Source organism: Mauremys reevesii, linkage group 17 (assembly GCF_016161935.1).
Source record: "Mauremys reevesii isolate NIE-2019 linkage group 17, ASM1616193v1, whole genome shotgun sequence".
Lineage (NCBI taxonomy): Eukaryota > Metazoa > Chordata > Testudines > Geoemydidae > Mauremys > Mauremys reevesii.
The window spans coordinates 7,441,851-7,467,299 of NC_052639.1; the positions used below are offsets into that span (position 1 = coordinate 7,441,851).

The 25,449-nt window shown below is 50.3% G+C and overlaps 4 non-coding genes across 4 annotated transcripts; 3 read left to right on the forward strand and 1 right to left on the reverse strand.

Annotated features, from left to right (window-relative positions):
- Nucleotides 1-78: 78 nt before the first annotated feature.
- TRNAS-UGA lies at nucleotides 79-160 on the forward strand. Its single transcript has one exon. It is a non-coding gene; the product is annotated as a tRNA-Ser (tRNA).
- Nucleotides 161-3,039: 2,879 nt separating this feature from the next.
- On the forward strand, nucleotides 3,040-3,112 carry TRNAM-CAU. The gene has a single exon. It is a non-coding gene; the product is annotated as a tRNA-Met (tRNA).
- A 2,683-nt stretch (nucleotides 3,113-5,795) lies between these two features.
- Nucleotides 5,796-5,868, forward strand: TRNAK-UUU. The gene has a single exon. It is a non-coding gene; the product is annotated as a tRNA-Lys (tRNA).
- Nucleotides 5,869-17,000: 11,132 nt separating this feature from the next.
- On the reverse strand, nucleotides 17,001-17,072 carry TRNAG-UCC. Its single transcript has one exon. It is a non-coding gene; the product is annotated as a tRNA-Gly (tRNA).
- Between the last annotated feature and the right edge of the window lie 8,377 nt (nucleotides 17,073-25,449).

The window sequence follows — 25,449 nt, forward strand, 5'->3', positions numbered from 1 at the left end:
TGTAGTTAGATAACTTCACACCTGGGCATTGGGATTCTTTACCAGTTTCTCTGGCATTGGGGCAGTTTTGTGCTCACAGCTGTGATGGCCGAGTGGTTAAGGCATTGGAGATGAAATCCAATAGGGTTCCCCTGCGCAGGTTCAAATCCTGCTCACAGCGAGGTCTGTGTTTTAGCCAGTCCCTCACCCGGGCAATACCTCTGTACAACCCCCTGAGACACTCTCAATTCTCTCCCCACCCCATGTAAATCCTGTTCTGCTCCTTTTATCGAGATGCTGGGACACCTCACACTGTGTCCCTGAGGGGTCAGGCAAACTCTCGGCACCTGAAGCCTCTGCCACTCACCTGGTGCCCCATAGATCAGCCATAGCCCTGGTTCTGCTCCTCTCTCTAGGGTGTGAAAGGAGCCAAGTCAGCGACTCCATGGGAGCTACGGGGCTGCAGAACCAACAGAGAAAAAATAGGTGCTCAGCGCCCACTGGCAGCCAGCTCCCCACACCCACTACAGGCCTTGCTGACAAGCTCCTCCTCTTCCCCTTCAGTGCCTCCCACCTGCCAGTGATCAGCTGTTCAGTGGGGTGCAGGAGGCGCTGGGTGGGGAGGGGAAGGAGTAGGGACAGGGAGAGGTGGAGGAGGGTTAGGAATGGGGCAGGAAGGTGCAAGCCGGGAAGAGATGGGACAGGGGTGGGGGCTTGGGAGAAAAGGTAGAGCGGGGGCAGGGCCTGAGGAGGAAAGGGGGGATTTGTCACAGACCCCTCTAGGGCCGGCCCTGAAGGGAAGCACTGACTAACACAGTGACAATACAACTGACCAGCATTGCGGGGGAGACTGAGGGAGATCCACACTCACACTGATGCCAGGGCGTTTCAGCAGGGCTCAGTAAGCTTTATGGTTCTCATGGAAGTGGATTACCAGGAGCGCTCCACCTACAGAGCCCAGGTGCTCCATGTGCCTTGCCAGTGTGGACACCTCAGGAGTTAGGGCGCCCGGGGCTGCTTTAATGCGCTCTAACTTGCAAGTGTAGCCAAGCCCCTAGACTATGTCACTTGTGTGACTTACTTGTGCTATTGTAATAAATACAATAGACGTGCAATGGTCAGAAATTGCACCAGCAGAGAAGTATATTAAAGGGAAACCCTAAGGAAATTAAGAGTTTAAATTATCCTCCACATGTCCTGCGTCCCACTAAAATGAATCCAGCCCACAGGGCACATGGGCAGAAGTATCGGTGTCAGGATGCTACATTGTTAGCACAGTAAATGAAGCTGCAAAATAAATGATGTTTAAATGACCTCACTCTATTTTTTACAATTCGGTGTTAAGAGGTAATAGATACAGATGGACACCAGGCAGGGTCGCTTGGAGGACGAAGCCTTTATGGTTCCATCCCCCACCACTGTCAAGTTTTAGCCAATTAGGACAAGTCAGCAAATAAGAACAACCTCAGGTCTCAGTAACTGCTACAGGTAGCAAAGTCCTACAGGGAGCAGTTTCTGGCACTACACCTGCGCAGCTCTGCTCCCCGGCTCTTTTTGGGCTCCTGCTCTCTCCTTAGCTCTGCCCCACTCTGGCCCAGGCAGGTCCAGCTCCCATGGAGGATGGGACCCCCTGGCCTGGTGACTCCCTCATTACACTGCCTGGCCTGTCAGTGCGGCTAACTTGGAGCTTTGGCCTCTCCCCATTGCCCCTGGGGACTGTCAGTCTCAGGGTCCTGATTTCCCATTGGCCCTTCCCCCTTCTACTGGGACTGGGAACTAGCCAACCAAAACCCCCACTAAGCTTTAGTAAGGGGCCAACAGTCCCTTACATGAGCCGGCCCATGAGGGTCACTGATGGCCAGAGAAGGCAGCAGGAGCTGGTCCCATGGTGTAATGGGCAGCACTCAGGACTCTGAATCCTACAATCTGAGTTCAAATCTCAGTAGGACCTTGTGGTAAAGCCCTGAGCTCACGCTGCTCCACTTCCTGTCTCCAGCTGTGCAAGAGCAATTTTTCCCCTCCTGCTGGATGGGTCAGGGCTCTAGAACTGGCTACTGACACCTGAGGGTTGGGATTCTCATGGCTTCACCTGGTGCCCACAAGTCTGGCACTTTCCACTGTGCTTGAAGGAAGCAGGGCTGGGCAGGTGGGAGCCCAGCACCTCTCCTCCTCTGGGCATCTGGAGCAGAGGCAGCTGGTGCTGACAGCTCCAAGGGAAGGCTTAAAAGCAGCGGAGGCCAGGGCAAGAGGAGGAGGACCATGTGTGGCCAGCAGACAGCCACAGGGCCAGCCTGCTCCCTGCTGTGCTGAACCCCACTGAAGGCCACCCACAGGCCAGCATGCGGGCGGCTGCTGATGCTCTGTGGCCAACATCAGAAGAGGGTAGGAAAGCAGGGCCAGGCCCCTGGTGGGGCCTCACTGTTCCCACTCATGGTGCTGACTTTGGCAGTGGAGCCGCCCATTTTCTTTGGCAAGTCAGGAATGGCAAAGGCGAGACTGGAAGCCCCTGGGGCTCATGCCCCAGCCTTTGTGACACGCACCCCCAACTCCTTCCCGGGGCTCTAGCTGAAGCCAGAGCATTGGCCTGAGTGACCAAGAAGAGGTTCCAGCCCTGAAGGGAGCAGGACTTGCAGCACAAAGTGAGCACAACCATGAGGGGACTCAAATCCTGAATCATCCGATCCAAAGGGCTTTAGGCCACATGATGAGGGGGTCTAAACACTTCTTTGGAAAAGCCGGACACTGTGTTTCTCAGGTCATCTGCTGAGGGGGCCGAGACGCTCTGGGCACAAGAAGTTAAGTTCCCAGCGACAAGTGAGACTTAATTGTATGGGGCCAGGTTCAGGGCTTTGGCAGGGAGGCTCAGGCATGGGGGATTGAGGTGCAGCGGATGGACCGGCTGTCTAGGTTGGGAGATTTAGTCTCCCTGAGGAGGAGGAGGAATCCTGCTGACAGGCAGTGGCTGTGCAGAAAAAGAGGAGGGGTTCCAGGGACTTTTTTTGCCCCCACTTTGCCTGCCTGCTCACTCTTGTGGTGAATGGTGAAGCTCTTTCCTAACAAACCCAGGTCGCTCAGTTGGTAGAGCATCAGGCTCATAATCTGAGGGTCCAGGGTTCAAGCCCCTGTCTGGGCGCTCAGCTTTTAAGTTGCCTTGTGTGCCAGGACCCAAACTCTGTTCACAGCTACACAGGGATTCCCAGAAGCTGTGGCCATTTCCTGGAAAGGTTCCTTTCCTTAGCAAGCAGGAGAGAGGCCACATCCGCAGATGCAGAAAGTGCAGTCTCTGGCTGCCAGGAAGTGCTTTGGGGCCAGGTGCTGAGAAAGCCCAGAGCGGGAGCAGCAGAGATGAGGGGAAGAGAGACAGAGAAGCAATGAGAACAGAGCACAAGTGTAAAGGGGGCATCTGGTCTGGCTCTTGTGGGAACTTCCTGGTTTATACACAACCCTGGTGGAATTGGCCTGTGGAAGGACCTGAGTCCCCACCCCCTTACCCAGAGGCTGCCTGACCTTGAGGACTGTTAGGATACAGAGATTCAGGCCAGTCTGCAAAGGCCTGTACTTTAAGAATTTAGGTGTATTTTTATCACTTAGCTAGTTATAAAGGTATAAAAGAAAGAATAAAAAATCACTGTCTGTCTGTGTAATGGCCTTCTCTTACTGTGACAGTCTGAGGCCTGGTTCTTCGGCTAAGCAGCAAAGGCAGCCATAAGGTGGGAAGTGTATGGTCACATCCTCACATTCCCAACTAGTCACATTGAAATAAGGTGTGATTGGGCTGTGAGGAATCCAATCCTGCCCTGATATTCCATCACCTCCAGAGAAAGGGAAACTTAGTTTGGTAGCATCCTGTCTGGCAAGAACTCACTTATCAATAGACACAGCTGGAAAACCCTGTCTATTGTGACTCAGCAAGGTCACAAGGCATATCTGTAGTTGTGAAATCCTCCCTTCTGTATTGTTTTGTATGTTTATTTGCATGGTCTCTGTCTGGTTCTGTGATTGTTTCTGTCTGCTGTATAATTAATTTTGTTGGGTGTAAACCAATGAAGGTGGTGGAATATAATTGGTTAGATAATCACGTTACAGTATATTAGGATTGGTTAGTTACATTTCAGTAAAATGATTGGTTAAGGTATAGCTAAGCAGAACTCAGGTTTTACTATATAGTCTGCAGTCAGTCAGGAAGGCGGGGGGGGGGAATGGGAACAGGGACTGGGGATGGGGGAATTGGGATCATGTTTTGCTACAGGGGGAAATGGGAACAGGGGATGGGAACAGAAATTGGGACACAGACAAGGCTCTGTGGTGTCAGAGCTGAGAAGGGGACACTAAGGAAGGAAACTGGAATCATTGCTTGCTGGACGTTCACCCCAATAAACATCGAATTGTTTGCGCCTTTGGACTTTGGGTATTGCTGCTCTCTGGTCATGCAAGAAGGGCCAGGGAAGTGAGAGAGTGAAGGAATAAGCCCCCTAATACTGTCATTTGTTGCTCTAGGCTCCATTCACATCCCACTCCTGACACAATCACTGTCTTCTATCTGACAAAATAGCCTAATTTCAACCTCTCCTGTAACATTACACCACCAACTATTCAGCATTTGTAGGAGAGAAGTTGGAGGGAATTCAAACATCTTCAAATGGCAAAACTTTCCCCCCGGCCTGGTCACTGAATCCTATGGTGAGAAACTTTCTGTGCATTTCAGTTGCTTGTATTGTTGGATGGGGCCTGAGGTGCTGGAAGGGAAATGTCCATGGAAAACCTGGACATCACTGTTGTCCAAAAAAAGGCAGGTGTTAGACACAATCGCTTCTCGTATTCCCGTGGAATCCGAGTCTAGCTGAAGAATTTCTGTCTATCCTAGAGAGAATCATTCCATAGTAAATACAAATGAAATGAGATCTTCAGGTTGAGTCAGCGCCTTTTAAAAATATTTACTGAGAAAAAAGCCATTCTTTGCCTTGTTGATAAGGACAAGAAGCCCTCTTTTCCTTTCCATTTCAAATGCGAAATGAATGGAGATTTTCATTGAAAAACTTCCGGTTTTTAGGAGGAATTGAACCCAGGCCATGGCTGTTAAAACACCAGAACCTACTGCTTAAAGCACTAGGGAGGGCTGTTTTTTTCTGACAGCCAGTGTTGTTTTTCTCAGCCTCCTATTTCACCAATGTCAGACTCCGAGTGCAGTTAAGCTCTGGAATAGGCTCCCAAAGGCGTCTGTGGTGTCTCTGTCCTCAGAGGTTTTAAGAACAGGTTGAACAAACCTCTGTCGAGGAGACTCTGCATATACTTGGTCCCATAGACAACCTGCTCTGGCTCTATCTGCTACCTTCATCGTGTTTGGATGTAAAGGTGGGAAATGATGGGGAAATTGGCCCCTCTTTCAAGTTTAAATGTTGTAACTTCTACATCTAGACCGGGGTGGCCAACCTGAGCCAACGTAACTGCCAAACGTGCACCTTTGTATGCAACTGCTGAGTCAGTTGTGAACCTTGCTACCATTATCATTATCCCTTTGAAATGATGATGGTGATGGACACTTGGCTGTATATCCCAGAGTGCCCTGGATGTCTACAGGCTGCATTAGCCAATCCAACCATTTGGCACTTACAGATGGGCACCTCTGTATTGTGCCTGAGTCTTGTACAGCTATGAAAGGCTGGTAGATGCCGATATTTTCCGTCTTTTAACCAGCGCTAATACCCAGCCAGGCCAGGGCTGGGAAGAGAGAGAGCAGCAGGTTTCCCCTATTGTGGCCATCTCGCTTTTTCTTGACTAGCTTCACCTCTGCACCAACTTGTACTTTTCACATGTGAGCCTGGCTAGCTCAGTTGGTAGAGCATCAGACTTTTAATCTGAGAGTCCAGGGTTCAAGTCCCTGGTCAGGTGAAAGACTTCTCACTGGGATTATAAAATCTGTCTCTCTGGAGTCTTGTTCAGTGTTACTCTTTCTCTCTAGGATTTTGCCTTTCCTAAGAAGGGCCTTTCTGTAGGGGGGATTGAAGGAGCAACTCCTTGACATCCCCTCTGTCCATGCAGGCTGGAAGAATAAAGTCCTCTGGGCATAGAGCATGTTCCTCCCCTACACACACAAACACACAGAATATTCATAAGGAATTAGAATTAGAATCCACCACATTCCTTGGGAGCTTGTTCCTGTCGTGAATCATCCTGGCTGTTGAATATTTGTGCCTTAGCTGTAATATGAATTTGTCTCTTTTCACCTTCCAGCCATTGGGTCTTGTTATGCCTTTCTCTGCTCGATTAAAGAGCCCTTTCATACCCAATCTTTTGTCTCCATTAATGCCCTTCAACACTTCAGTGAAATCACCTTTCAATCTTCTTTTGATAAGCTAAACAGGTTGAGCTCGTTCAATAGCAAAGAGCCACCAAATGTTCTGAGGGCTGAGAAAATGTCTTCTAGAGAAAGTGGTGGATTCGCCATCTCCTGATGTCATTTAATGAAGACTAGACGCCCTTCTGGAATGTGTTTGCCCCAAAAGTAGCTATTGTGTCATACAGGAGGCCTGTGATATGCAGGGGGTCAGATTAGATGCTCCAATGGTCTCTTCTGGCCATAAAGTTGACTAATTTCTGAAAAACTGAGTGTAGCATTGGGAGCAGTGTCTGATGTTTTCCTGTCTAGCCGGCTTGCTGCCTAGAACGAACGCTCCTTGAGTGGGTGATCCACAGGGAGTAGCTCAAACCTCCAAAGTGCCTGGGCAGGGGCAGGACATTAGCACAGCAAGGATGGGGTGTGGCAGTGACATCACAAAGGCCTTTTGCAGGACCTCAGACTATTGGTCAAAGGTGGTGGGGAGGTGGTGACCTCACAGAGAGATGCTGACATCAGCCAGGCAGGACAGGGGCGAGGGGCCAGGGAAACCTCAGAGACCCCTGTGGCTTTGCTTCAGCAAGTCTCCTTCTCCAGGTCTCTCTTTGAGGACTGAGAGAGTATTCGGGTTCACGGACGTGAGCACCAGGAGGAACCTCTTTCGACTTTTCTCCTTCCCTTTTAGTGATTTTACTAGAAAACAGCCGTCCCTGTTTAGAAGGTAAGAGCCTCCTCGAGGTTTGAAACCTGTTCAGTCTGATCCATCTGGTGACAGTTGAATTCTAGGCATGGAAAACACGAGCTTAAGGAGGCAGAATTTTATTCCACACCTGGGATTTTGTCCCTCAGAATCACTGGGGACATTAGGATTTGTCCTTTTTGTTTCACCTTTTCCTCCATCCATCCCTTCCTCCTTTCTCTTTGTCTCTTGCTTCTTTTGTCCTTTCATCTGTTCCCCTCCCAACACCAGGAGGTGTGTGTGTGTGTGTGTGTGTGTGTGTGTGTGTGTGTGTTGCGGGGGAGTGCTCGGCAGCTCCCACTGTGGGAGGTCCACCCAAAACGTGGGGCTGAAATAGTGCTCGGGCAGTGATCCCCACCAGTGACCTGGGCCATCCTTTGGGCTCTCTGGTGAGAACCCTCAGCCTCCCATCCTCAGTCTCTACCCTGATTGGCTGAGCAGGGGGTTATTGACAGGGAGGAGACTCAGGTCCTTGTTGTTCTCTTTTAAGACCAAGGAAATAAGTCAGAACCTGTTATATGTGTGACAAATTTTGCTGCTTCGCTGCATTAATGGTCTCTGAGCAGTTCATGATTCTCTCTAACATTGCAGTTCTCAAATACTTGCTGAATAATTACTGTGCACTGTTGTTGGTGTGGAGCTCATCTGAGAGCACTTTATTCAGGTCATTCAATGTCTGAAATTCAAGATCCGATGTCAAGTATCAGAGGGGTATCCGTGTTAGTCTGGTTCTGTAGAAGCAGCAAAGAATCCTGTGGCACCTTATAGACTAACAGACGTTTTGCAGCATGAGCTTTCGTGGGTGAATACCCACTTCTTCGGATGCAAGATCCAATGGTTAGTTTGAAAATCAGGGCTCTTGGGTCCTACTCCCAACTCTGCCACTGGCTGGCTGTGTGACCTGAGACAAGTCACTTCTCCTTTCTCAGCCTTAGCTTCTCCCTCTTTCACGTAGGGATAATAATGATCCGCTCCTACCTACCTCAACACACTCACTGTCTCTCCCCACACACAAACAGGCTCTATCCTGCCACGCACACGGCAGTTGAAAAGCAGCTGGCAATCTAGTAGGATGCCCATGGAACAATGGGATAGAGAAACCTGCATCATGTGATGCTGTACCAGCCCGTGAGGCATTGCAACCCATACCCAAAGCACCCTGCAGCCAGTTGCACAGTGGGATAGCTACCCACAGTGCACTGCTGTCTGTGGCCATCCCAAAACTGCTAGCATGGATGTGCTCTGGTGACACAAGGGGCATAGGGTGGACATTCAATAGCTGTTTGTTTAAAACATGTTAATAAAGCAGCAATGTCAGGGGGTTGATGGCTCCTTTCTTTCCTCACCCTGGAGTAAACTCAGCTTTTTATTCCATCCCTGATGTGTCATGGAATAACAGACGACTGAACGTGGACGGGGGGGTCTCAGGGGAGGGGCAGAGGTTGGAACAGTGGGCAGGGCAGGTCTCGGGGGAGGGGGCAGAGAGGTGGGGGCGATAGGCAGGGCAGGTCTCGGGGAGGGCAGAGAGGTGGGGGCAGCAGGCAGACCATGGGGTAGGGGGAGGAGAGGAGCGAGCGACCAGCAGGCCTCAGCCAAAGAGCAGGGGTGGGAAGTGGCCAAATGGGAGTGAGGGCGGAGCACAGGTGGGGCCTCGGAGGGAGGAGAACGAGGGAAGGGGTGGAGCGGGGGGACAGCACCACGGTCTGGGCAGGGGCCGCCCACAGGATTCAGGGGCCTGGGGCAAAACAATTTCAGGGGCCCCTTTGTGACGTTATTGATATAAATTGGGACCATATAGAACATGGGTTGCAACCAAGGTCCTGTAGTGGCACCAAATCTTAAGTAAAGGGGGTCATCTAAGGTGTCTAAGACCAGGTTCTGGGTTGCTGGTTATGATTATGCTGTCTGTATGTCTGTGTATCATTTTGTAGTTGAAGTTATAAGTATTGGCTCTGCACTGTCTGTATTTTGTATTATGCTCTGCTTCTGGGAAACATCCCAGACAAGCTGGTGTTAGCCCTGCCTAGCTGGCTTGATGGCCCATTAAGGACCATCAGCTACACAATTGACCCATGGAGAGAAGGCAGACACACCTTGTGACTCAGCAAAGTATGCAGAGACTTGTCCATGTGACTGCAGACTCCATTTTGCTGTAATTTTCCACAGTGAGGACAAAGAGATTCTTACACCTGGAAAAGTCTATAAAAGGCTGATGCATCATCTCCATCTGGTCTTCAATCCTGCTTCTGACCTCTGGAGGGACTTTGCTACAAACTGAAGCTCTGCACAAAGGACTGAACGACCCATCCCAGCGGGGGATGTTCCAGAGACTTGATTTGAACCTGCAGTTTACTCCAGCACTGCTGCAAGCCTGAACTAAGAACCTTTGCCATTACTGTATGTAATTGATTCAATTTAACCAATTCTACCTCTCATCTCTACCTTTTCCCTTTGTAAATAAACCTTTAGATTTTAGATTCTAAAGGATTGGCAACAGCGTGATTTGTGGGTAAGATCTAATGTGTATGTTTACCTGGGTCTGGGGCTTGGTCCTTTGGGATCGAGAGAACCTTTTCCTTTTATTGGGGTGTTGGTTTTCATAACCATTTATCCCCAGGACGAGTGCACTGGTGGTGATACTGGGAGACTGGAGTGTCTAAGGAAATTGCTTGTGTGACTTGTGGTTAGCCAGTGGGGTGAGACCAAAGTCCTTTTTGTCTGGCTGGTTTGGTTTACCTTAGAGGTGGAAAAACCCCAGCCTAGGGCTGTGGCTGCCCTGTTTAAGAAATTGGTCCTGATTTGGCACTCTCAGTTGGGTCCCGCCAGAACAGCATCGTCACACCCTTCCAGAAAAAAAAGTTGCAATACTATAGAATCCTGTATTCTCCTGGGGGCCCTGCAGGGCCTGGGGCAAATGCCCCTGCTCCCCTCTGGGCGGCCCTGCCTCAGCCTCTCCTTGTAAGTCCCCTGCCCCTAATCATTTTTGTTGCCCTCCCCTAGACTCTCTCCAATTTGTTTCTGTAGTGGGGGGTGGGGGTGAAACCTGGACACAATGCTCCAGATGTGGCCTCACCAGTGCTGACTAGAGGGGAATAATCACTTCTCTCGATCTGCTGGCAATGCTCCTACTAATTCAGCCCAATATGACCAGTTACCCATATTGAATGCAGACACAGCAATATCTGATACATTGGTGCCTGTCCATTCAGGAGGTTATTTCCCACCTATTCATAAATAATGAAGCTGCTCTAAGCGGAGGGAGAGAGCTGTCCTGTCCGTGTAGTTAACCCATCTCCCCGAGAGGTGGTAGCTATGTCAGTGGGGGGAAGCTATGCTGGTGGGTGTGCAAGCTGTGGTGTCTACATGGGTATATAAAGTTTAATCAAACCCCATTTTTAAACCCCTGTGGTCTGGGAATAGAAAAGGAGCTCTCTGAGGCAGAGCCCATCTTTCAAAATCCTTAAGATCACTGACTTGCCTCTTCAAATGTCATGGGGGTATAGCTCAGTGGTAGAGTGTTTGACTGCAGATCAAGTGATCCTTGGTTCATAATCCAAGTGCCCCTCCCAAACCTGTTCCTCAATAAAAATAGTTCCATTTCCAGTATGTTCAGGAGCTCCACTAAATAAGCATTCTTGAATGGGACACACTCAATGTTTTCCTGTGCAAATGCATAAAAACCTAGCAAACATGGCCCCCAGCTGAAATCAGTTCCAATCCTCTAAGTGTCTAGGTTTGTTTTCATCAATGAAACAAAGGCACATGAAAACACATTTGCAGGTCCTTGGCCTCTATGGGCTACAATGTGCAGAAGAAGAAGAACCACATCCACTTGGTTGGCATGGACTAGTCTGTATTACATTTGGTAAGTAAGTTGCCATTGGGACTGAAAACTCTACTGGGGGTGGACAGGAGCCTGTTACAAAACTAAAATAACCAAGATTTACCAAACTCCCTGTTACACATTCAAACCTCTCTTTGTGCACACGGCATCAACTGTGTCTTGCATCCGAAGAAGTGGGTATTCACCCACGAAAGCTCATGCTGCAAAACGTGTTAGTCTACAAGGTGCCACAGGATTCTTTGCGGCATCAACTGGGGCTCTAATAAATGGCAGCCTTCCTTTAACACAGATCGTTGTTCCTTGTAACTTTCAGATACATTTGAATGGCAGCTGTTCAGAGGTCATGTGCTGCTAGTTCATGAGCAGCAGCAGAGTCTCTGTACGTTACCAACCGTAGAGCTGGGTGTGTCTGCATCCAAGTAACTGCAGAGTCAGTGTAGTCCCAGACAGTTAATTGCACAGTCTCACTTTCTGGTCTCATTGATCATTTGGGTAGAAACAGCAACGGTTTGGTGGGTTTTGGTTTTTTCCCCCTTTGTTTTCTCCTAAGGAATGTGTGATCTTGAGCCTGTTAGTTTAAGTTCCTGTGGGTCAGGAAAATTCCATCTCCTTGAACTAGCTGGGAAGTGACCTGTTTGTATCACCTAGAATAAAGGAGCTTTTGTAAAGCAGTTTCATCTTTAAATACGCAGGATAAAAATAGTAAACAGTAAATTCCACAGCCAGACACCAGGCCAGGATCAATCGATGGGGCCAGGATCAATTAATTACAGAAGAAACAAACTCTTGGGAAGTAGCTGTAATTTGTCCCTAAACCTTTCCTTGTTCTCATATGCTATCAGGATTCTCTTCTAGAGGGCAGAGTTAAGGTTATCTGGGCATGTACCCTCACTCTGTATTCCCTGTTTTTCCAGAGTCTGAGTTTTACTGAACTCGATGTTCTGGAAGGTAAGAGATAGTCACAGTCAAAGTTAACTCTGTGTTAACAAAGGTTTTGTTAGTGGCAAATAATGAGACTAATCCCTCACTGCGGTAATTCCACTGACTTCAGTGTACTCTTTCCCCATTTCTAGTTCCAAAAAAATGAGCAAATTAAAACAACCTTGAGACCTAAAATGCTGTGAGAAAATGGAAATTTTAGTAGCTCAAATAATTCAGTTTCTTCTGTGTCTTGTACGTGTGTAAATGGCACAACACGTTGATTTATAAGCACATCTTTCTTAACTTCTTTAAATATTCTGTAGTACATTGACTAGATCAAGTGGGTAGTTCAATGCAGTGAGGTTTTCATGCATTGCCTAATACATATTTTTCATATTATGTAAATGAACACAACTCATTGAACACAAAATTGTGTTTTTCATGCTGTGAACTGTGTCGGTAGCTCAAATTAATAGGTTTATTTTCTCTCTCTCTTTCTCTCTCTGTGAGGCACAACAAAATAATTTAGTGATGCTGAAAACGTTCCCTTCTCCTCCAGAACTGCCTTGGAATCACCTTCCCTTTGTAGATTAATCTGCCCCTGTGTCTCTACAAGGAAAATATAGTTTCTATGAAAAAAACACATTTTTTTAATTAAAGGGACTGAACAGAATAGGTTACTCAGACATAGGTTAGGGGTTTGTTATAGAAGTGGGTGGGTGAGATTCTGTGGCCTGCGTTGTGCAGGAGGTCAGACTAGATGATCATAATGGTCCCTTCTGCCCTTAAAGTCTCTGAGAATAGCCACATGAGGGCGACACATCAGGAATGCAAAGCAACAGGTTCCTGGTTTGCACATTGATGGTGACAAGGGATTGAACTCGACTCCCCTCTTTTCACAGACACATTTGTTTTATTCTCTGAGGTCAAACATCAGTTTAAATGTTGTACTTAGTCCTCTGCCTTGTAGCTTCAACAGCCGCAGATGCAAGATGAGTTACTGCAGCCTAGACCTTGTGTCCGTGTTTAGGTGGTTTTCACATAAACGTTCGAGCAGCTCCCAGTAATGTCCCGAGCTCCCCAAGTGCCACTGACAGCTGAGCTCTTCCTGCCCACTGAGCCCAGCCCAGACGGTGGGTGGGGGGTGAGTTTGTACCCGAATAACTGACAGAGCCAAGCAAGGAGCAAAGAAATGTTTGCTCCGGTCACTAGGTCTCTGTTTCTATTGCTCCTTTGCTCTCTCCCCTTCCCTGACAAGGAGCAACGGTAAGAGAAGAAGAGGTTAAAACATGTGCTAGGTGGTGGCTGGGTTTGGATGACAAATTTAAAACCATCTCAGCGCCCTCTAGTGTGACACTGACACCATCAGATTCTCACCTTTCACTCACACTTCATTAATAACAGTTTCCCTGAACTACTTTGCTGTGATTATTTCAATGGCTCCCACAATGGAGTGCAAGGTCACAGCAGGGAAAGGGTTTTACTGCAGCACCTGGGAGCAGTTGAGTTGCATGTTCAGGCTGTGGTATGAGTTCCTCCAGGTTTCTCATAAGCAGACAGGGACCTTCGCGGGTGCTCTCGATACAGGAATGGCCCCGACACGATAAAGTGATGGGAATTGCATTTCCCTTTTTTATATTTGTATTTCCAATGACATTTCTGTTTGTGATTTCGTTTTGCTTTGTATAACTGTGTTTTCTCCAGGATTTGATATTTATTAAAAAAGAAGAATACGGCCTCAAGGCACCAGATGGAGGAGCAGGTTGGGGGCTAGAACTGCTAAGAGAGCGAGAGTAGCAGGTTTTCTGTATTGTTTCCTGCCCTCATTTTTCTTGACTAGTTTCTCTTCTGCACAAAATTTGCAATTTTTTTAAATGTGAGTCTGGTGAGCTCAGTTGGTCGACCATCAGACTTTTAATCTGAGGGTCCAGGGTTCAAGTCCCTTGTCAGGCTAAAAAACACTTTCCCCTGTGACATCCCCAAAGAGTTTTAGAAAGACTCTCCTTGACTTTCATTTTTCCTTTTCAGGACATGGCCTTTCCTAGGAAGGGCCCTTTACTGCCTGGGACTGAAGGTGCTACTGCCTCACCTGTCCACTGGCCTCACAGTCTGGAGGAAGAAAGGCCTCTGGCCTGCAGCAAAGTGCTGGGTGCTGACTTTTTGAGCAAATGCAGGGCTGGCCAGAGAGGCATGTTCCCACTGAGTCCTCCCTGCCAGAAAAAATTGTCCCCCACAGACAGGGGCGGCTCCAGGCCCCAGCACACCAAGTGCGTGCTTGGGACAGCAAGCCGCGGGGGGTGCTCTGCCGGTCGCCACGCAGGCGGCAGGCAGGCTGCCTTCGGCGGCGTGCCTGCGAAGGGTCCGCTGGTCCTGCGACTGGCGGACCTCCCACAGGCAAGCCGCCGAAGGCAACCTGCCTGCTGTGCTTGGCGGCAAAATGCCCAGAGCCGCCCCTGCCCACAGAGTCCTCCCTGCTGGAAGTCGACAGTAATCAACAGGTGCTCTGCTGGTCCCATGGTGTAAGGGCCAGCACTCAGGACTTTGAATCCTGCAACCTGAGTTGAAGTCTCAGTGGAATCTGAGCACAATTCCTGTGCCACAAACCCTGCTGGGTCTTCCAAGGCTCTGTCTTGCTTTCTCAAAGGCCATGAAAGCCCCTACAAAAAGGTTTTTTTTCTCCAGCTGATAAAAGCTCACCTTAACTGATCACTCTCGTTATAGTGTGTATGGCAACAGCCAATTTTTCATGTTCTCTGTGTGTGTGTGTATGTATGTATATGTATATATATATGTATGTATATATCTATCTTCCTGCTGTATTTTCCACTGCATGCATCCAATGAAGTTGGTTTTAGACCAGGAAAGCTTATGCTCAAATAAATTTGTTAGTTTCTAAGGTGCCACAAGTACTCCTTGTTCTTTTTGCAGATAAATTAATGGAGGTTAAGTCCATGAATGGCTATTAGCCAGGATGGGTAAGGAATGCTGTCCCTAGCCTCTGTTTGTCACAGGGTGGAGATGGATGGCAGGAGAGAGATCACCTGATCATTGCCTTTTAGGTTCAGTCCTCTGGGGCACCCGCCATTGGCCACTGTTGGCAGATAGGATGTGAGGTTGGATGGACCTTTGGTCTGACCCAATATGGCCATTCTTATGTTCTTATGAAGGGAGGGGCAGAGCCCTGTGACAGAGTTTCTGTAGTGTAGTGGTTATCACGTTTGCTTGACACGTAAAAAGTCCCTGGTTCAGAAACATGATGGCTTAATTTTCCCAGCTCCTAGTGTCCTATCCCTACTGTTGTAGGAGCAGCAGTGATTTCTATGTTCAAAAGGTCTCTTATACGTCCCCTGCTCCCACTTTTGTCTCCTGTCCCTCTCTGAATGCCTGTGAAGTGGTTTTCCCCCTCCTGCTCCCTCCTGGAATGCTCCTGGGATGAATGTTCTGGTTGAAGAGCAGAAGAGCTCCCAGGTAGACAAGGTGTCTGTGAGTCTAATTAGGCAGTGATCACACACCCAGAGCATGGACACTGCCCAAGGTGGAGTGTGACCAACCAGATGCAGCCAAGTCATCTCTAGTCGCAGGCCATGAGGTGCAGGCCCTTAAAAGGGGGAGGGGCCCTGTGCTCAGGAGAGCACTCACAAGCTTGTACCTCCAGTGAAGGCCCTTTGCCCGGACCGCCTGGCCAGTGGTTCTCTGCGTTGTATTTCATTGTGCCTCAGGGAGAGTTACCTTCATCGCACCGTCCATAGCTGTGCTGTGGGACACTTACCTTGCAGAATCCTGACATCTCCAGTTCCCTGCCAGTCCTGGGAGTGTGAGTATGCGAGTGTGAGTGTGACACTCCCTCCACCCCGCTTCTTCTTTTGAGCTTAGCTGTCAGTATAATAAACGTGCTGCTTTCTGCCAAACTCTGGTGTGTCATTAGTTCTCCCTATGCTGACTAGCTGGCCCAATTTGGGGAACACTCATGATAAACTCAACCCCTGCAGGATAGAGGGTGGTGAAATGAGCTGAGAAAAAAGCCTTGGCATCAGCAGGGGAAAGCTAGAGGATCTGGGCCAGTCACCTTTTGAAGCCTTGTGGCTTGGCTTCCTCTGAACTTGGAGGTTGGCCGGTGGAGGCCGGCTCTTCCTGCTGCCTCCTCTGTGTGACTTGCCAAAGGAGGGAGTGAGGCAGCAATGGGGCAAAAGAGGAAAGTCGAGCTGAGGAAGGCAGGGCAGAAGCTAAGCGCCTCAGTGCGGCTAAGTGGGGTTAGTAGAGCATCACCATTCGTTCTGCAAAGCCTGGGGAGGTGCGGTTGGCTGCTGGGAGGTTGAATCCTGTGCCTGCCTCTTGGCTTCCCAGGGATGGCTACTTGCAGCCCAGGAGAAGGACAGTTCTGGGTGAAAGGAAGAGAAGCAAAGCTCTGGCAGGAAATTTGGGTGCGCGGTGCTGGCTCTGCGCTGGGGGAGGGGGTTGGGATGCAGGAGGGGTGGCACTTACCCCAGGTACTGCAGCTCCCAAAGTGACCGGTACACACAACCCTCTGGCAGCAGCTCCTAGGTGGGCCGTGCCAGGGGGTCTCTGTGCACCGCTGCCTGCAGGCACTGCCCCCAGAGCTCCCATTGGCTGCAGTTCCTGGCCAATGGCCGCTGCAGAGTTGGTACTCGGGGTAGGGGCAATGAATGGAGACACTCCCCCCGCCCTGGGGACGCTGGGACATACCGTCCATTTCTGGGAGGGGCACGGAGGAACGGAGGCAGAGTGGGCAGGGAGCCACCTTACTGCTGTTGGCACATCTCTGCACACCCATTGGGGGAGAGGAGCAGAGAGCCTCCATGTGCTGCCTGGGGTAGGGGCAGAGCACAGAGCTGCCTCCCGTCCCGGGTCTATTACAGGAGTGGGTGGGTGGGGTCTTTTGGCCTGCAAGGTGCAGCAGGTTGGACTAGATGATCACACTGGTCCCTTCTGACCTTAAAGGCTCTGAGTCTAAAAGGGAGAGGGAAGTAAAGGATGTTTTTTTAAAAAATAAACCAAACATTGTAATACCAGGATAACTCCAACAGCTCATTGTATAGTCCCGCCCTTTCTTCCTCCATTGTGTGTTGAATGACCTGCAGGACATTGATTCTCTCATTCCTTGGTAAACTGATTCAATGTGACTGAAATTAAACCAATTCCCAGGGGAGCAAACATCATATCTCTGTATCGGCTGGGAATCGAACCCAGGTCAACTGCTTGGAAGGCAGCTATGCTCACCACTATACCACCAATGCATCTGGCAAAAGTGCTCCTTATGCTTGCCTAATGAGGCTAGAGTAGCATTGAGGAGATTTTCTGCCTGTTAAAATGTACTGGATTCTCATCACTAAAAAAACACCTCGATCTTCACTTGGGTTTGAACCATCAGCCTTTCAATTAGACACCAAAGTTGTTAATCACGGGGTATGTCTACACTACGGGATTATTCCAATTTTACAGAAACCAGTTTTTGGAAACAGATTGTATAAAGTCGAGTGCACGCGGCCCCACTAAGCACATTAATTCGGTGGTGTGCATCCATGTACTGAGGCTAGCGTCAATTTCCGGAGCGTTGCACTGTGGGTAGCTATCCCATAGCTATCCCATAGTTCCCGCAGTCTCTCCCGCCCATTGGAATTCTGGATTGAGATCCCAACGCCTGATGGGGCAAAAACAGTGTCGTGGGTGATGCTGGGTAAATGTCGTCAGTCAATCCTCCCTCTGTGAAAGCAACGGCAGACAATCATTTAGTGCCCTTTTCCCTGGATTGCCCAGGCACACGCCATAGCATGGCAACCATGGAGCCCGTTCAGCCTTTTTTCACTATCACCATATGTCTACTGGATGGTGCTGACAGACGCGGTACTGCAGCGCTACACAGCAGCATCCCCTTGCCTTCTGCAAGTTGGGAATGGTTGGGTCATTACACTAATTGAATCTATTTCCCTATGTTAAGTTCTCCTCACACCTTCTATGGGCCATCTTAATTATCACTTCAAAAAGTTGTTTTTCCTCCTGCTAATGATAGCTCATCTCAATTGATTAGACTTTTCCTGTTGTTATGCATACTTCCACCTTTTCATGTTCTCTGTATGTATAAATATCTCCTGTCTGTATGTTCCATTCTATGCATCCGAAGAAGTGAGCTGTAGCTCACGAAAGCTCATGCTAAAATAAATTTGTTAGTCTTTAAGGTGCCACAAGTATTCCTGTTCTTTTAGCAAAGATGGTTACCAGCCATACTGTCCCGTCTGCTGCTTTGCAACTTGACAATGACAATTGCCAGTTATACTGTACCATTTGCTGCTGTCATGGGTGCTCCTGGCTGGCCTCGGTGAGGTCGGCCGGTGCATGGACAAAAATGGGAATGACTCCCAGGTCATTCCCTTCCTTAAGTTTTGTCTAAAGGGAGAGTCAGTCCTGTCTGGACTATCGGGCAAGCCTACTAAAGAACCAGAGAGGCAAATGGCTGCTCCAGGTCAGAGCCCCAGACACCCCACAGAAATGAGGAGCTGCATGCCATTCTATAAGGTGCCACAGATCTTTGCTGCTTCTTGCCTGCAACAACCCCACCCATTGCTTCCCTCCTCCCCCACCCCTCCTGGGCTACCGTGGCAGTTATCCCCCATTTGTGTGACAGAGTAATAAAGAATGCAGGAATTTGAAACAACACTGACTTTATTGCCTCTGCAAGTAGAGCTCAAAGGAGGGAGGGGAGGGCAGCCTCCAGCTGCTATGATATTGCAGGCAGGACTGAATCTCCATTAGACAAAGCTTAAAGAAGAGAATGACCTGGGAGTCATTCCCATTTTTGGCCAGGCGCCCCTGGGCGACCTCACCGAGGCCAGCCAGGAGCACTCACAGGATGACGATGACTGATACCAGTCCTACTGTACCGTCTGCTGTCTGGAAGGGAAGGGAAGGGGATGCTGCTGTGTAGCGCTGCAGCACCGCGTCTGACAGCAGCATCCAGTAGACATACAGTGACATTGAAAAAAGGCAAGAAATGATTTTTTCCCCTTTGCTTTCACAGGACGGGGGAGGGGGGGAAACGACATATACCCTGAACCACCCGCAACAATGTTTTTGACCCTTCAGGCTTTGGGAACTCAGCCAAGAATTCAAATGGTTTTCGGAGAGTGCGGGAACTGTGGGATAGCTACAGTCATCAGTCGCCCCTCCCTCCATGAGCGTCCATTTCATTCTTTGGCTTTCTGGTACGCTTGTCTCAGCTCCTTAAGTTTCAGCACTGTGTTGAGTCCCTGCTGTGGCCTCTGTCTATCATGGCCTTGGAGATTTTTTCAAATGCTTTGGCATTTTGTCTTTTGGAACGGAGTTCTGATAGAATAGATTAATCTCCCCATACAGAGACCAGCTTCAGTATCTCCCGTACGGTCCATGCTGGAGCTCTTTTTGGATTCTGGGACTGCATGGTCACCTGTGCTGATCGGCGCGCCATGCTGGGCAAACAGGAAATTAAATTCAAAAGTTCATGGGGCTTTTCCTGTCAACCTGGCCAGTGCATCCCAGTTCAGATTGCTGTCCAGAGCGGTCACAATGGTGCACTGTGGGATAGCGCCCGGAGGCCAATACCATCGAATTGCGGCCACACTAACCCTAATCAGACATGGCAATGCCGATTTCAGCGCTACTCCTCGTCGGGAGGAGTACAGATACGGTATTAAGAGCCCTTTATATCGATATAAAGGGCTTCGCTGTGTGGACGGGTGCAGAGTTAATGCGATTTAACGCTGCTCAATTCGATATAAACTCGTAGTGTTGAGCACAGGGCCGGCTTTAGGCCGATTTGCCCGATTCCCCCGAATTGGGCCCCGCGCCTGAGAGGGCCCCGCGCCGGCAGCGTCTCCCGGAAGCAGCAGCTGTTGTTGCTAGGCAACGAGAGACCCTGGCCGGCTGAGGGCTGAGGCAGAGGCAGCCGTGTGGGTGTTGCAGGTCAGGAGGGGGGAGGGGAGGGGAGGAGGCACATGTGCTTTGCAGCCTTCCTTCCCCTCCCCCACCCCCAGCACTCACCTGGAGGAGACGCCGAGGGAGCTTCCGGCCCGGTGGGAGACAGGAATCTCTGCCGTGCACCTCACTCACCTGAGCAGCTGCTGGGGCTTCCAGCCGTGAGTGTTTGACCCTGTGATTCCCCGGAGGGTTGTAATATTGGGCTGGTGTTGTGGTTTTCGTGGTGTTGCTGTTTGAGGGTGAGTTGGTGCCTGCCTGTGTCTGGTTCAAAACTAAAGCCGGGATCCTGTAACCCAGGAAAAAAGCCCCGAGCCGGTACTTAGTGCTGTGAACTCCAGGTGAGAGAGAGGGAGGTTTGAGGAGGAAACCAAATACATCAAGAGGGGAGAATGCGAAAGGTCTGCAACAGGGCAGGCTGAGACTTCTCTCCCCCGCGCCCCCCTCCGGCAAGAGGGGAAACTGAGGCACGGAGTGATCTGATTCCCCTCTCCAAATTATTTTGCACAGGAAGAGGACTGGGGCTTCTATCCAGACCAGTTCCCTTCCCATCAACTCTGCTTTCCCTGCTGCAAGACCGCTGTAGGGGCTGAAGATTTCCATAAAACTATGGCTCCTTCGTTTGCCCTACATCAATAAATTAGACCATCTTGGGGGGGGGGCTATCTCCCCCCAAAGCTGTGTGGATATTAAGGTTTTTTTGAGGGGGGGCATGATAATATTCCAGACCAATCAAATGCCCAGCTCAGCTTTCTAGCCATCCAGCAGCTCGAGGCAGGAAGGAAGGTGCTCTTGGTGCAACCAGGGGTGAATTTAGCAGGGAGCGTCCGGTTGAAATCCCGCCTGATGCAGCCATACAGAATCGCTGGAAGTGCTGGGAGAGGCCAGGAGTGGAAACAGGTGGCCTGGGGTGGGGACATTTGCCCTCAGTCCTGGGCTCTGGGATGGACTAGGCTGGGTGGTGGGTTCAGTCTAGTCTTCCAGCCTGTTGCTCTCACTGGGGTTTGTGGTTTTCATCTGGCTCCACCGAAAGATCAAGCAAGCCCAGTAGAAAAGGGGGGTGAGAGAGGCGGGAAAGGGTGTGTAATGGGTTAAAGTGACCCATCAACGAAAGAGTAAAACCAGAGTTTGACTGGGTTTCCCCCCAGCCACCCCTCCTGCAAACACTGGGCAAGGGCAGCCCCATTCCCCACCAAGGCTATGGTGAGGGGCAGCAGAGGAGAAAGCAAGCCACATGTGATGGCAGTCCTCCCAGCATCCACCACCCCTCTCCGGCCCCAAAATCTATCCCAGAGCCTGCACCCAGCCCTCTGCACTCCCTCCCAGAGCCTGCACCCCTCCACCCTTCCTGCACCCCACCTGTGCCCCAGCCCAGAGCCTGCACCCAGCACCCAAACTCCGTCCCACTCAGCCTGGGCAAAGCTCTCCTCCGTCTGGCTCCCAGCCCCTCTCCAAGGGTTGCAGGTGTCTGGAGGTGCTGCCTTCCACACCTTCCTCAGTCCCACCTCATCCATTCAACAGGGCAACTGATTACAAAGTGGGGGGAAGATCTTATTCTACTCCAAGCAAAAAGACATTTTTCTTTTACCTTAATTACACTACCTTTAGGGCCTGCTATAACATATTACCAAGGTTCAATACAAAGTCATATAAAAGTTATACAAAAATGCATAATGCAGAGATTTATCTACAACTGCATTGATGGACTGCAATGTGCAGTAATATAGTGACCCCTGGGTCTTTGAATGAGGCGTTATACTTGGAGGGAAGGATGAGGGGGTGAGTGGGCAAAGAGTCGAGCAGTGAGCCAGCAGGAGTTCTAGGGGCGGGCATGGGGGTTTCTGGCAGGGGAGGGAGAAGGTGAAAGGAGGCGAGTGGTGGGGGGGGACTGACTAGGAGGGATACAGCAAGCCAGCGGGGGGGCTAGGGGGTGAAGAAGGATGTGATGGTGGGGCTGAGCAGGGAGGGGGCAGGTCCTATTTTACTGCTGTGATCTGGTCACCCCATGTGTGCTGTTTCTTCCTCCCCCCGCCCCTGAACCTTGTTTCAATGGGGCGGAGCTGGGGAAGGAGGGTTTGTTTCCACAGGGCTGGGTGGCGCTGGAGGGGGGGGAAGGATGGGGGCAATTTTATATTAATAAGGAAATATTTTATAAATTTTAATAAAATAGTGAAGAAAATCAGTTGTACAACTATCAAAACAAATTATTTTCCTGATATGAAAGTGCAAATCAGCTAATTAATATATGATGCAATGTATGTAATAGATAATTTTGTTATTATTTATATAGTCATGGAAAGTAAATAATACATGGAAGACATGAAAGGGTTTTTTTTAAGTGTTTTTTTGTTTTAGTCATCCCTGCCGGGGCCCCATCAAAACTGTTCGAATTGGGCCCCGCACTTCCTGAAGCCGCCCTGGCAATGAGGCTAATCATCTAGTGGAACAAGCTCCGCGAGGGACGTGGTTAAGTCCCCATCACTGCCCTGTGTAAATGAAGACCGCAGCTCTTGCTGCAAGACACGTGGTGTGTGGGTGTCCCTGTTCCCCTTCAGAACCTCTGGTACATGGTGCTTTCCTGCTCCCAGTTCAAGATCCCCATCATGTGGGTGCTCCCATCCAGGATCTCTGGTGGGTGTCTCTGTCCCCCACCCCATGAACTACCTCCCGTGTGTGGTTTCCCCTGCCTGCCCCCATCCAGGATCTGTGGGTGTCTCTGTTCCCCTTTTCAAGATCCGTGTTGCTTGGGTGCGTCCCTCACCCCCAGTCAGCATCCCCAGCGTGTGGGTGCTCCCATCCCCCCTGCAGGCTCTGCGGGGGGTGTCTGTATAAAAAGAGACCGTGTCTCGCCCAGGCTACACTGCAGGGGCTATTCACAGGCACAATCCCACTACTGATCAGCACAGGAGTTTTCACCTGCTCTGTTTCCAACCTGGGTCGGTTCACCTCTCCTTAGGCAACCTGGGGACCCCAAGCTTCCCCGGGATCACCATATTGATGCCAAGCTTAGTGCGGACACCCGATCGGCACAGCCCCCCTGCAGCCCAGAACTCCTGAGCTTAAGCGATACACTGGCCTCAGCCTCCCCAGGCGCTGGGATCACAGGCACCAGCCATGGAGCCCAGCTGCTTTTATTGCTTGGCAGCTGGAGCTTTAAACTCTGCTTGTGAGCTCTGTGCCTGGGCCAGACGGGGACAGCCTGGAACTGGGAAATGCTCCTGCTCCCCCCGCCCCCATCTCATGTCGAGCTGCAGGTGCCGCTGTCCTCCCAGGTAAGATCCCGGATGTTTCAGTGCCCCCTTCCCCCGCCCAGGTGTCCGGGTACCTCTGCCCCCCATACAGAATCCTGGATGTGTGGGTGTCCGTCCCTCTGCAGAGGATCCCGCAATGTGGATGCCCTTGTCCCCCCCCACAAGATCCTGGATGTGTGGGTGCCACTCTCCCCCCCCCCCGTAGATCTCTGGTGGGTGGGTGGGTGCCCCTGTTCGCCCTTACAGCAACCCTGGGGCACGGGGCCTCCTCCGCCCCAGCTCAGGGTCCCCAGGGTGTGAGTGCTCCCATCCCCCGATACAGGCTGGGGGGATTATAACTGGCTCTCCCTGTCCTGCCCAGGCGGTGCTACAGCAGCTGTTCACAGGGGCAGCAACCCCACTGTCACCCTGCAGCTTTAACCTGCTCCAGGGGTGACCTGCTTCACCCTCCTGTGGGAGCCCGGGGACCCCGAACTGCCCAGAATCACCTGATTGATGCCAAGCTTAGCACAGACACCGGCTCAGCCTGGCAGGGAGCTGCCCTGAGCCCTGACAATCAGCTTCCCTCCGCCTCCTGCTGCACAGCGAGGATCCCACGCGAGAGGCTTCGGGCCCAGTTTGTTCAGGAGCGTCCCAGGCTCCAGCTGTAAACTCTGCTGGTCAGTTCTGATCTTTGGCCACACGGGGGCGGCACTAACGGTCCCATCTAAACGCTGTTTGCGTTTGACCCTTCGGATTGCAGATTGTAACCCGCGGGCAGATCTCTGAGTGCAGCCAGATCCCTCCCCAAACTGAACATTGAAGCAGCAGCTCCCGTTGGAAAGATCAGGATTTTTGCCTTTAAAAACAAGGGAAATGTCTGCAGCGAGAGACTGAAGAAGCTCAATTGATTTCATTGACTCCATGAATGTTCCTCTGTGTCCCCCTAGGAGTCTTGCCCCACATTTTGGGAACCACTGAACCCTACTCACTAATCAGCGGCTAGTGATGCCAAAACCCAGGGAAAGGGAGAACAAGTGCAGGGCCCCCAGCACTGGAGCCATGTGAAGGGGCTGCAGGAGAGGGGCAATGGCTGGTGGCACAGGGAGTTAAGGGCAAAGGGGGCACAGGAGGGGCAGGAGTTAGGGGTGAAGGAGGTACAAGGTTTGGGAGCACAGGAGCTAGCGGTAAAGGGAGTGGGGATCGCCCAGGGGCAATGGGGAAGTGCCAAAGTACAAGCTTTGCCCAGGGCACCATTTTTCCCTAATGCTGGTTTGAGCAAACAATTGGAAATGACCCTTCAGTGAGACCAGAACCATCGTGTAGCAAAGCCCCTTTGTTAAGTGGTGGTGGCTGAGGGCTTAGGGAGATGGGATAGAAAACAACAGGCACTTGTCTGTGGAGGTTTGATTCTTGCCTGTTAAGCAAGGCTGGTGTGTGGTGTCTCCATGGCTGTACTTCCAGTGTCTGATTTTCCACAGGGAGCCAAGTCTAGACATACTCAGGGGCTCTGCGCCAGGGTTTCTCAAACTTCCTTTCACTACAACCCCTTTTTGCCAAAAAAAACCCCAAAAAACTTACTACCTGACCCTAGAAAGACACACCAAGCCCCTCTACACTGAGCACAGGCAGAGGAGACAAAGCCTGAGCCCTGCCCCAGTTAGGAGAGGGTAAAACCAGAGCTTGAGGGATTCAGCCCTGGCTGGTGGGGCTCAGACTTTTGGTTTCAGCCCCAGGCACCAACAAGTCTAATGCCAGCCCTGGCGACCCCATTAAAACAGGGTTATGACCCACTTTGGGGACCTGACTCACAGTTTGAGAACCACTGCTCTATGCTGATGGGAGAGAGTTTTCCTGGGGGTGTAGTTAATCCACTTCCCAAGAGATGGCAGCTATGTCACTGGGAGAAGCTATATCGGTGGGTGTGCAAGCTGTGGTGTTTGCCACATTTAAGAAGTTTAATCAAACCCCATTTTTAAAACCACCTGTGGTCTGGGAATGGCAAAGGACCTCGATGAAGCAGGGTTTGTCCTTCAAAGTCCTGGACATCACGGTTCCATACTCTTAGCATCATGGGGTTATTGTTCAGTGTTAGAGTGCTTGACTGCAGTTTAAGTAGTCCTCAGTTCAAACCCCCGTGTTCCTTTATAACCCTCTTTCTTTTTTTTTAAAAAGTTAAACATTTTCATTTCCATTCTCCATTATGTTCAGGGGCTCCTCTATACAGGAGTGCTTGATATCAATGTAAACACTCAACATTTCGCTGTCCAAATGCATAAAAACCTAGCGAAGCTGTCCATCAGCTGAAATCAGTTCCAATCCTCTAAGTGTCTAGTTTATGTTTTCATCAGTTAAACAAAGGTATCATAGGAATGTACATTTGCAGATCCTCTTCTCCAGGAGCTATGTTGTGCAGAAGAACAAGAACCACATCCAG